At 40.6% G+C, this 10,247-nt stretch overlaps 1 pseudogene; it reads left to right on the top strand.

Annotated features, from left to right (window-relative positions):
* The window catches only part of LOC138431345 (testis-specific Y-encoded protein 1-like), a 373,686-nt pseudogene extending 363,729 nt beyond the window's left edge, over positions 1-9,957 (top strand).
* The last annotated feature ends 290 nt before the right edge of the window (positions 9,958-10,247 follow it).

Genomic DNA, 10,247 nt, shown 5'->3' with positions numbered 1-10,247 from the left:
CAGAAGGTCGAATGTTGAATTGAAGATATAGTGAAAATTATGTATCCATGAATTTGAATGTTCATTACTATATAGAAGCCAGCTTGGCAATGTTTCTAAATTTTCTAAAACTTTATAATTCTTCGGATCCTTTTTTTTTTTTTTTAATTAATTAGGTCTGACGCTAGGTACTCCATAATGACACTTTGTTATACAAGGGGGTCTACAGTGATGGTGGTAAGAAGTTTAGCAGGCAGTTTTAAAATGTATCATGTCCCAAGGCTGATACATTAAAAGAAGAAAAGCAAATTGAAGCCAGCTTGCTGAAGCATTGGGATTTCAGTGTACTCCAAAGCATTCTTAAAATGAAGGCCTGTTTTTTTTGCTCATGGATTTAGAATTCACATTAATTGCCTGGTATCACTTTAGGACAAACTTTTGGCTCTCAGTTTGTGGGAAATGGTTGTTTATCATGGTAAGGAAATAGTGATGATAGGAGTTTTATATGCCTCACTTTTCTGCTATGTAAGTATTTAAGTAAACATTTTATTGATTTGTATCTCGACTTATTGGACAGGCATATCAAGTAACTGGAATGACAGTATGGCTTATACTCTTGCAGGCCCTCTTAGACTTCTTATTCTTTTGGTACTTCTGCAGTAAAAATGTACAGTAGAATCCAAAAATGTAAAAGAATCAATGAGTGTTTGAATAATAAGGCAGAAGGTTAGGATTTCAGGAACAGATTTTAGGAAGTCTAAATTGGATCACTGACCTCCCACACGGTTTTCAAGATCTTTCAGTCATCAGCATTCTTATTAGGAGCATTTCAGACACTCAGAGAAAGTGAATTTTAATTTGAAGGGAGCACTTACATATTCACCAAGATTATACAGTTTACAATTTTCTACTCAGTGTGTCACATCTATCCTGTTCATACCAGTACACATTATACGTTGACGGGTTTCCAAATCATTTAGGAAATAAAACCAAGGCACTACCCTGGTGGTCTAGTGTTTTAAAATTTTCACTGCAGGGTTCACGAGTTCAGTTCCTGGTTGGAAAAAATGACCTGCGTCCTGTGGTGGCATGGTCACAAATAACAATGAAAACCCAAATTGTTTCAGATTACTCACTCCATGAATTATAACAGCTGAATACCTATCTTTAATGGTGAAATTTTTACCAGATTTTTTTTACCATATTTTTATAGATTTTTAAACATATGATAATACTCTACTATAGTGAAAGTGAAGTCACTCGTCGTCTCCAGCTCTTTGCGATCTCGTGGACTGTACCCTCCCAGGCTCCTCCTTCTGTAGGATTCTCCAGGCTGGAATACTGGAATGGGGGGCCTACCTTCTTCAGGGGATCTTCCTAACCCAGGAATGAAACATGGGTCTGCATTGCAGGCAGGCATTTTACCCTCTGAGCCACCAGGGAAGCCCAATACTCTACTGATATTGTAATGCATTCTAAACCACACGAGAAATATGAAATGAGAAAAAAATTAGAAAATGTTGAAATATCATTAAATGTTCTAAAATTTTTTCTGTCCCAGTTTTGCTATCATTTCTCAGAGGCTCTAAAAATATAACACATATTTCTATTTTATGTATTTATGATGTTTTTGTCATCATCTTTTATGTATTTGGATTTATGAATTATGCAAATCTTAAAATGAGCATCTTAAAGAATCATCAGTTAAATCTTGACTTTAAAAAAAAAAGCCAGTTTTATTTGAAAAAGTGGACCCCAGGTTTTATGAAACAGTTGCAAATGAGAAAGTATAAAAGGATTATATACAAAGAAAGAATCCAGTAATGAAATGTGTATTAAGTAGATGTCTATTTAGTGATGACTTTGTAGTTTATAGGTCGTTTATAACGCTGACAACAGATCTCATAGAAGTGCTGTCCTGTTTCTGACATTTTGTTTAGTTTAGCCAGAGATTCCCTGTGGCTAAATTAATACTGTGGAGGTACAACTGACAGTTATTTTCTCTGGTAAGCATGTGAAATTCACCACTTGCATAGTATGTTATTTGAGACCTGAAGGTTGTCAGCACTGAGCTGGAGTTGAAGGCAAGGAATCTAACCAAAGGGAACACTTGAATGCCAAGCCCCACAGATGTAAGCCTGTCCTTAGAAGGAAAAGAGAATAGCTTTCTGGAGCTGTGACTAAGCAGCTCAGTTGGGGAAAAGACTAAAGAAAATGGTAATGAAAAGAGTTTGTGTTAGTTTGGAAATTTTGTTTATGATTCTATGTTTTACATCAGAATCCCAGTTCTTGCCAGAGTCATTTATCCTGGTGATTTACTAGAGTGCCACTCCTGTGATCAGATTGAGTGAGAAGTATTTGATTGTGTACCACCTTTCTCTCTTTAGGAGGAAATAAGATGCTAAACTCCAATTAAAATGAATGCTGCTGCTTCTAAGTCGCTTCAGTCGTGTCTGACTCTGTGCGACCCCATAGAGGGCAGCCCACCAGGCTCCTCTGTGCCTGAGATTCTCCAGGCAAGAATAATGGAGTGGGTTGCCATTTCCTTCTCCAGTGCATGCATGCATGCTAAGTCCCTTCAATTGTGTCTGACTTTGCAACTCTATGGACAGCAGCCCTCCAGTCTTCTCTGATCACAGGATTCTCCAGGCAAGAATACTGAAGTGGGTTACCATTTTCTTCTCCCATTAAAATGAATAAGTTAATTTAAAACATTAAAACAAAAATAGCTTGTATAGCATGTGATGTTCTCATGCCGATCAAAGTGATTCAGTGAAAACAGATAGGAATCGAGAAAACAATCTGGGTTGTGTCCTTCACGTTAGTACAAAAGGATTGATTTTCGAAGTAGTGTAAAGAAGATTCATTATGTACTATTACAAGAATTAATTTTTCTGTACATCTGATGTTCTTTTCACTTACAGATCTGAATTGAACTCAGAGGTCTGAAGATTGTGCTACGGTTTGGATTGTGGTCATCACCTGTTAAGAAGAGTAACACTTCAGTATGAATGTAATTAAAAGCACACTGTGCCTTAAATACCCACTCCAGTGTTCTTGCCTGCAGAATCCCAGGGACGCGGTAGCCTGGTGATCTGCCATCTATGGGGTCACCCAGAGTTGGACACGACTGAAGCGACTTAGTAGCAGCAGCAGTGCCTTAAATAAACAATAGTGTGTTTTCATTGTTTTAAAGTATCACATTACTTTTAAAAACTTATGGAGATGAATTATTTTGAGGACAATGTTAACACTTTGTTCTTTCAATATAATGGAACTTAGGGGTAAAGACCACAATATCTGCTTAAAACGCTGGGAAGAAAGAAAGAAGAGAAAAGATTCCTCTCCTGTTTTGCCTCCAGTTAACAGGTGTTTTGAATAAATTGTCTCATCATCATAAGCCATAGTACGAACTCATCTGTTTGCAGAGTCTTTCTATATATTCCAATTATTTATATATTTTCTTGAAATTTTTGATAGAATTTAAGGAAAGTGGAAATATGCATTTGAAGTTAATAAAAGGGGCTATTTTCTTAAAAAACGTTGCCCAAGTGTAGTTTTATACCATTTGCTAACATATATATTTTTTTCATCATTTTGTGTTGCCACTGTCATAAGAAGGGCATTTCCAAAGTAAAGCTATCAGAAGACAGACTGATTTTCAATTCATGTGATTAGAAGTTGCAGAAATTCTATACTAAGTAATCCTCACTCTTCTTAATACTGAAAGTTTTGACCTGTTTGTTCAGAGTGTTTTTGCTTAGCATTTTAAATATTTCTCAGGTACAACAGCCATTAAGGTAATATAACTAGCTGATCCTTTATAGAAAAAAAAGTAGATTGTATGTCATTTTATTCTCAAAAGTCATATGTTTTGTAAGTAAATGGTGCTAAATTTGATGAATCATATAATCAGGTTGTGTAAGTGAAAATCTAATTTCATAACTAAATTCTGTAAACTTAGACTTTCGTAAATTTATCCCTTAGCTGAGATAAGGGAAAGGAAGGAACATCCACTGGAAAAATCGAGAAAGTGTTGCACGCAGTGTATTTTGGCCTTACTTTTTGTCACTGGTGTATTTTTGTGCGTGTGTATTTTCCTGCGAATTTAGATAACAACCTTGCTTTTTAACAGTGTGCTTTGAATATATCCTCTGTAGTAAGAGGAAATGAATTTCAGTGCTAGTTCATTAAACTCAATAAAATTATACTCGTGTGTAGTGAGAGACCATTCATCATGTAATTTCTGAAACACATTTCTTCTGAGAATTTATAGGGAATACACATTTAGCTGGTTTCTATAATATAAAAAAGGCGGGAGTACACCCTCAGATGGTTTCATTTCATGTTGCTGGAGTTTTCTTTCCCAAGCTGATAAACTGAAGTAGTAGTGAAGTTGCTCAGTCGTGTCCCACTGTTTGCGACCCCATGGACTATAGCCCAGCAGGCTCCTCCATCCATGGGATTCTCTAGGCAAGAGTACTGGAGTGGGTTGCTATTTCCTTCTCCAGGGGATCTTCCCGACCCAGGACTCGAACGCAGGTCTCCCGCATTGTAGGCAGATGCTTTACTGTCTGAGCCTTCAGGGAAGTCCTGATAAACTGAGTGTTTACATAAATAAATCCAAGAGAAAGTTCACCTATGTGGCTTGTGGTGCTTCATCTGTGGAGTTCCTGAACCCTTATATGCTGAATGTATTTGAGATGCAGGATTACTTTTAGTATGCTGGAGAAAAAACCTTGAGAAGCTGACTTCATGGATAATAAAAACTTCCTAGTTATTTAGTCTTTTTACATATCTTTCTTCAACCCTTTGCCAAAAATATCAGAATCTGCACACATGACAAAGTGAAAAACTTCTCTGTGGACGTTCTCAAACACATAGAGGTTTGCCCAAAGATTTAATCTATCCTGAAATTGTGTTGATTAGTTGTCATGGTCTGACCGTTGTACACTTGTTTGCTTGTTTGTTTGTTTTTATCTTCCTAAAAATTGTATACTGATGCCCTAACCCCAGAAGATGATAGCATTGGGAAGCAAGCCCTCTGGGATGTCCTTCTTCCACCACGGAGGAACTCTTGGCAAAGGAATGTCTCCACATATGAAGGAGACCTCAGAGGGTTCGCCATAGCAGAGGGAGCAAGAACTCAGCAGTTTGCAAAGCAGAGGAGGATATACACCAGAACCATAACCCTACCAGCACACTGATGCTAGACTTCCCATGACTAGAAGTGAAACTTTCTGTTGTTGAAAAGCCAGTTTGTAGTATTTTGACATAAGAAATTGAATGAAGGGAAACACTGGTGACAGCACATTTTATTCTCACTCTTTAGTAACTGTGAGGCATAGCGTTTCATCTTGAGATGCTTATGTGAAATTTTACATGGAAGACTTATCTTGATACATGTCATGTAGAAATTGTATAGATACATTTTTGTCAGGCCTAGAAACTTTATTCAAAATTGAATGTCCCACATTAATTGGTGCTAAAAAGTGAGTGATCTCTTTTGCTCCCTCTCCAGCCACTTGAAACATTCTGTAAGATGCCCTGAGGGGAGCACAAAGTAATATTTTAATGGAAACTTAACAGTTCTGTTTTGTAGGATTTTAGAGTGTGAGAACACACTTCTTGGCATCAAAACTTGACACTACCCTCATTCAAATCAGACATTGTTACATAGATTCAGAAGACAGGCTGGACCATGGACCCCCAACGCTGAAATTTTGGAAAGCAACCTTTTCATTTTTTCAAATTATTTTAATGGGAAGACATTCAATTTACAATATTGGGTTAGTTGTTGCCTTACATCAACAAGAGTAGGTCACCAGTGTTCCCGCATCCAGAACCTTCCTCCCACCTCACTCCCCAGACTATTGCTCTTTGTTGTCCCAGACCACTGGCTTTGGGTGCCCTGCCTCATGCACTGAACTTGCACCAGTCATCTGTCTATGTAGGGTAATGTACATCTTTCATTGCTATTCGCTCAAATCATCCCACCATTGCCCTCTCCACAGTCTGTTCTTTCCATCTCTGTCCCTTTTGCTGTGCTGCATGTTGGGTCATCATGACCATCTCTCCAAATTTCATACATATGCATTCCTACACAGGATCTGTATTTCTCTTTCTGACTTTACTTCATTCTGTAGAAGAGGCTCCTGTTTCACCCAAATCTCTAGAATTGACTCAAATGCATTCCTGTCCACAGCTGAGTAATAGTCCACCGGGTATATATACCACCACTTTCTTATCCATTCATCTGCAGTGGATATCTAGATTGTTTCCGTGTCTTAGCTATTGTAAATAGTCAGGCGATGAATATTGGTGTACACGTGTCTCTTTCACCTCTGCTTTCCTTGGGGTGTACACTGGGGTGATTGCTGGGTCATACGACAGTTCTGTTTCCAGGTTTTTAAGAAATCAAACGGTTTGTTGTGGCTATACCAGTTTTCCTTCCTACACAACAGTGTAAGTTGGTTACTTTTCACTCTCTCTCCTGTGTTCCTTATTTGAGACTTTGGGTGATGGTCGTTGTGACCAGTGTGAGATGACACCTCATTGTGGTATTGACTATCATCTCTCTGATAATGAGTGATGTTGAGCATCTGTCCTGTGTTCATTAGCCATCTGTATATGTTCTCTGGAGAAATGTCTATTTAGTTTTTTTGCCCACTTTTTGATCGAGTTGTTCATTTTTCTGGTATTGAGTTGCATGGGCTGCTTGTATATGTGGGAGATTAACTCTTGGGCAGTTGCTTGATTTGTTGTAATTTGCTCCAGTTCTGAAGGCTGTCTTTTCACTTTGCTTATAGTTTCCTTCACTGTCCAGAAGCTTAGAAATTTAAATCAGTCGCTTTTGTTTCCTTCTGTGTTTATTTCCATTACTCTGGGAGGTGGGTCATAGAGGAGAAGATCTTGCTGTGATTTCTGTCAGAGAGTGTTCTGCCTTTGTTTTTCTCTAAGAACATTATAGTTTCTGGTCTTCCACTTAGATCTTTAATCCATTTTGCATTTGTTTGTGTGTGTCCCATTAGAAAACATTTCATTCTTTTAATGTGGTTGACCTGTTTTCCCAGACCTGCTTGTTCAAGAGGTTGCCTTTGCTCTGTTGCATATTTATGCCTCCTCTGTCAAAGACAAGGAGGCCGTGGGTGTGTGGCTTCGTCTCTGGACTCCCTATTTTGTTCCATGGATCTGTTTTTCTGTCTTTGGCCCAGTACCTTATAATCTTGATGATTAGCTTTTCAGTATAGTCTGAAGTCAGGAAGTCTGATTCCTCCGTTTCCATTGTTTCTCAAGAGTGATTTCCTCATTGGAGGTCTTTTGTGTTTCCACACAAATTGTGAAATTACTTGTTCTAGTGCAGTGAAAAACACCGTTGGTGTTTTGATAGGGATTCCACGGTTGAATATGAGAATATCAGTGTGAATGAATGTACTGATATATTGCCTTGAGTTGCATACTCATGGTGACCATATTGATTCTTCTGATCCAAGAACATGGTATACGTCTTCAACTATTTGTGCCATCTTTGATTTATTTCACCATGGTTTTATCGTTTTCTGTGCCAGGTTCTTGCTTTCTTTAGGGGAATATATTTCTAAATATTTGATTATCTTCCTTGGATGGTGAATGAGATACTTTCCTTAAGTTCTCTTTCTCATTGCTTGTGTATCAGAATGAAAGGGATTCCTGAGTATTAATTTTGTATTCTGCAGCTATACTCTATTCATTGATTAGCTCAAGTAATTTTCTGCTGACATCCTTATTGTTCTCTGTGTGGAGGGTCATGTCATCTTCTAAGAGGAAAAAAAAAAAAAAATTTTTCCCAATCTGTATTCCTTTTACTTCCTTTTTCCCTGATTGCTGTATCTAGCACTAATTTAAAAACTAACTCCAATGTGTTTTTCACGTCAGAAAAACTTATAGATGAAATCACGAAGCCTTGAGAAATCTCAGTTCTGCCAGATTCCCGCAATAAAATCATGAAGATCTTCAGGAGTTAGGGGTAAATTTTTGGGCAGCGGGGAAGCAGAATCTGTTTAAGTATTTACAAAGCTATATCATAATCAAGTTAGTCTGGAATACTTGTAGTCTTTCCTTCAGTTTCAGAAGATTCTAGAGCCCTAAGAGTAATGCAAGGCTTTCTAACTGAAACCAAGAAACTCTCCAAGAGCTCATCAAACTCTAACTGTGCACATTAGAAAAATTGTGTTATGGTGCTGTTAAAAGTTGTGAGCTTTATAGCCAAATTAAAGAATGGCAAAGACACCTTCAAGATGATTGTGCTGAAGATCCTGCTAAAACAGGTCAGGCCACAGGACAAGGGAACAGGGGAGGCGTGGGAGACCCCTGAATGAAGTGTGGTCCAAGGCAGAGGTAGGCTCCAAAGGCACAGTTGAGAAGGGTCCATTAGAGCCACAGCTGTTAAGTGTCACAGTCATGACTTTGGATGTCTCCCTCAGGCCTGCGTCTGAGGAGGATCAGCACCTGAGGCCTCTAGGTCAGGGATGATGAGAGACGGTACACCAGAGCAGCCACCAGAGACAGTTATTGTTGTAAATGTTGATGATCCTGGGAAATAGCTGAGAGTGCGGGAGTCCAAGACCCATGCCCGTCAGTCAGAGCCCCTGTAGTTGCTCCCACTAGTGCAATGCAAAGGCACGAAGTGGTCCACCAGCAAAGAGGAACTGGAAGGGGCTGCTATTCTCATCTGCTCTGAGTGCCAGACGGATTCAGACACATGCCTGCCATCTGTTGTGAAGACAGGGAGCAGGTCAGAGACCTAGGGCTATCTTGCTGAAGACACATACACACACACATACACATGCACACCACCCCCTTGCCTGAAGACACAGTGTGCAACAGGGACTGCAAATCCTGACACGATAAGCGGTGACATTACTCTACCCAGCACACACAAGTCAGGAGGAGGAGAGTAGCAGTCAGAAACAACCCCTGCTTGGGGGATGCAGACCACCTCAGATGCAGAACACCACAAGGAACCCAGAGCCCTAAGTCTGTCTGATGGTATGGCAGGGACTGAGGACGTGAGTGGTGGCTGGGCAAGTGGAAGTACCCAACATCCTTGGAAGCTCCTATGCCAGTGTGCTTCTTCCACTCAAGACTAGGGCTGTTGCCTTTGGCTCTTCTGGCCCAGCATGTGGCCTGAAGGGCTCCTTGACCTCAAGCAGATTATGAATCACGCGCAAGTTTTTGTCATGATCGGCGACCAAGATAAAGACTTTCTTAGCTACAAGATCGACTTGAAGGTCAGTGAGGGCATGTGGGTATGGGGCTTGGTGGGGAGTTGGGGGGATCATGTTATCTGTGTTCATGTGATGTGAGAATGTGCAGAGGTTTAACTGTTAATGCCTGCCTGGGAGACAAGCTGAGGCACCCAGAAGGTTGCACCTTTACCCTCATCCCTGTCCTGGAAGGCACAGGAGCGGAGCCATCCAAGGTCCAGCTGCAAGCTGATCTTTTCCTATCGGGACAACTCCTACTTTTGGAACATGGTGATCATTAAGGAGCATTACTTTGACATCACTGGTAAGACATGGCTTCAGGGAGGTGTAGGTGTGTAAGGGGATGGATGATCCCCCTGCGGAATCCACCCCTGTGTTCCCGGTCTTTCTGCAGGGTGTAGGGCACATTACTCCACTCCACTCCACTGGTTCTTGGACTTTGAATGAGGAGCACCCAGCTGCAGGCTGGACATCAGGAGCCTTAAATTTCTCAACTGGTTGTCAGGCCACAACTGCCCAGAAGCGAACAGGATTGCTGAGGTGGAGTTGCTTTGGGCCTGCATACTGTTGATGACTGATGTTGGAGTTCTTGGATGCTCACGAGAGTGTTTGGGCCTGGTCAACCCTGGGCTGACCTTGCTTGTGTTGCCAGCAGATCATTGGCGAAGACATGTGGGACAGTCCTGTGACGTATTACACGAGGAAGGAAGGTTCTGCCATGAGCAGTAACTGACAGAGACACATGTGGGGAGGGTGTCTGGAGGTGGGCCCTGAAGGGACAGCCCTTTCGTGGCCAGGACACTGTCCTTTCCCAAACGGGGATGCTCAGGCTCATGTAAGCTGGCTGCAGAGCCAGATTTTGGGTCCTGCATGTAGCACATGACCTGCTGAGACTGGGGGCTTTGGAACTCGGTCTGTCCGTGAGTGAAGCAAGTCTCCCTCAGTGCAATAGTCCTAGGTGATACTACTAGAAAAGGGATGAATTAAGTATCTTTGTCAGAATCTTCTTTCCGTGGATCAAGC

The sequence above is a fragment of the Ovis canadensis genome, chromosome Y (genome assembly GCF_042477335.2).
Source record: "Ovis canadensis isolate MfBH-ARS-UI-01 breed Bighorn chromosome Y, ARS-UI_OviCan_v2, whole genome shotgun sequence".
NCBI lineage: Eukaryota > Metazoa > Chordata > Mammalia > Artiodactyla > Bovidae > Ovis > Ovis canadensis.
This window is presented reverse-complemented; position numbering and strand designations above follow the sequence as displayed.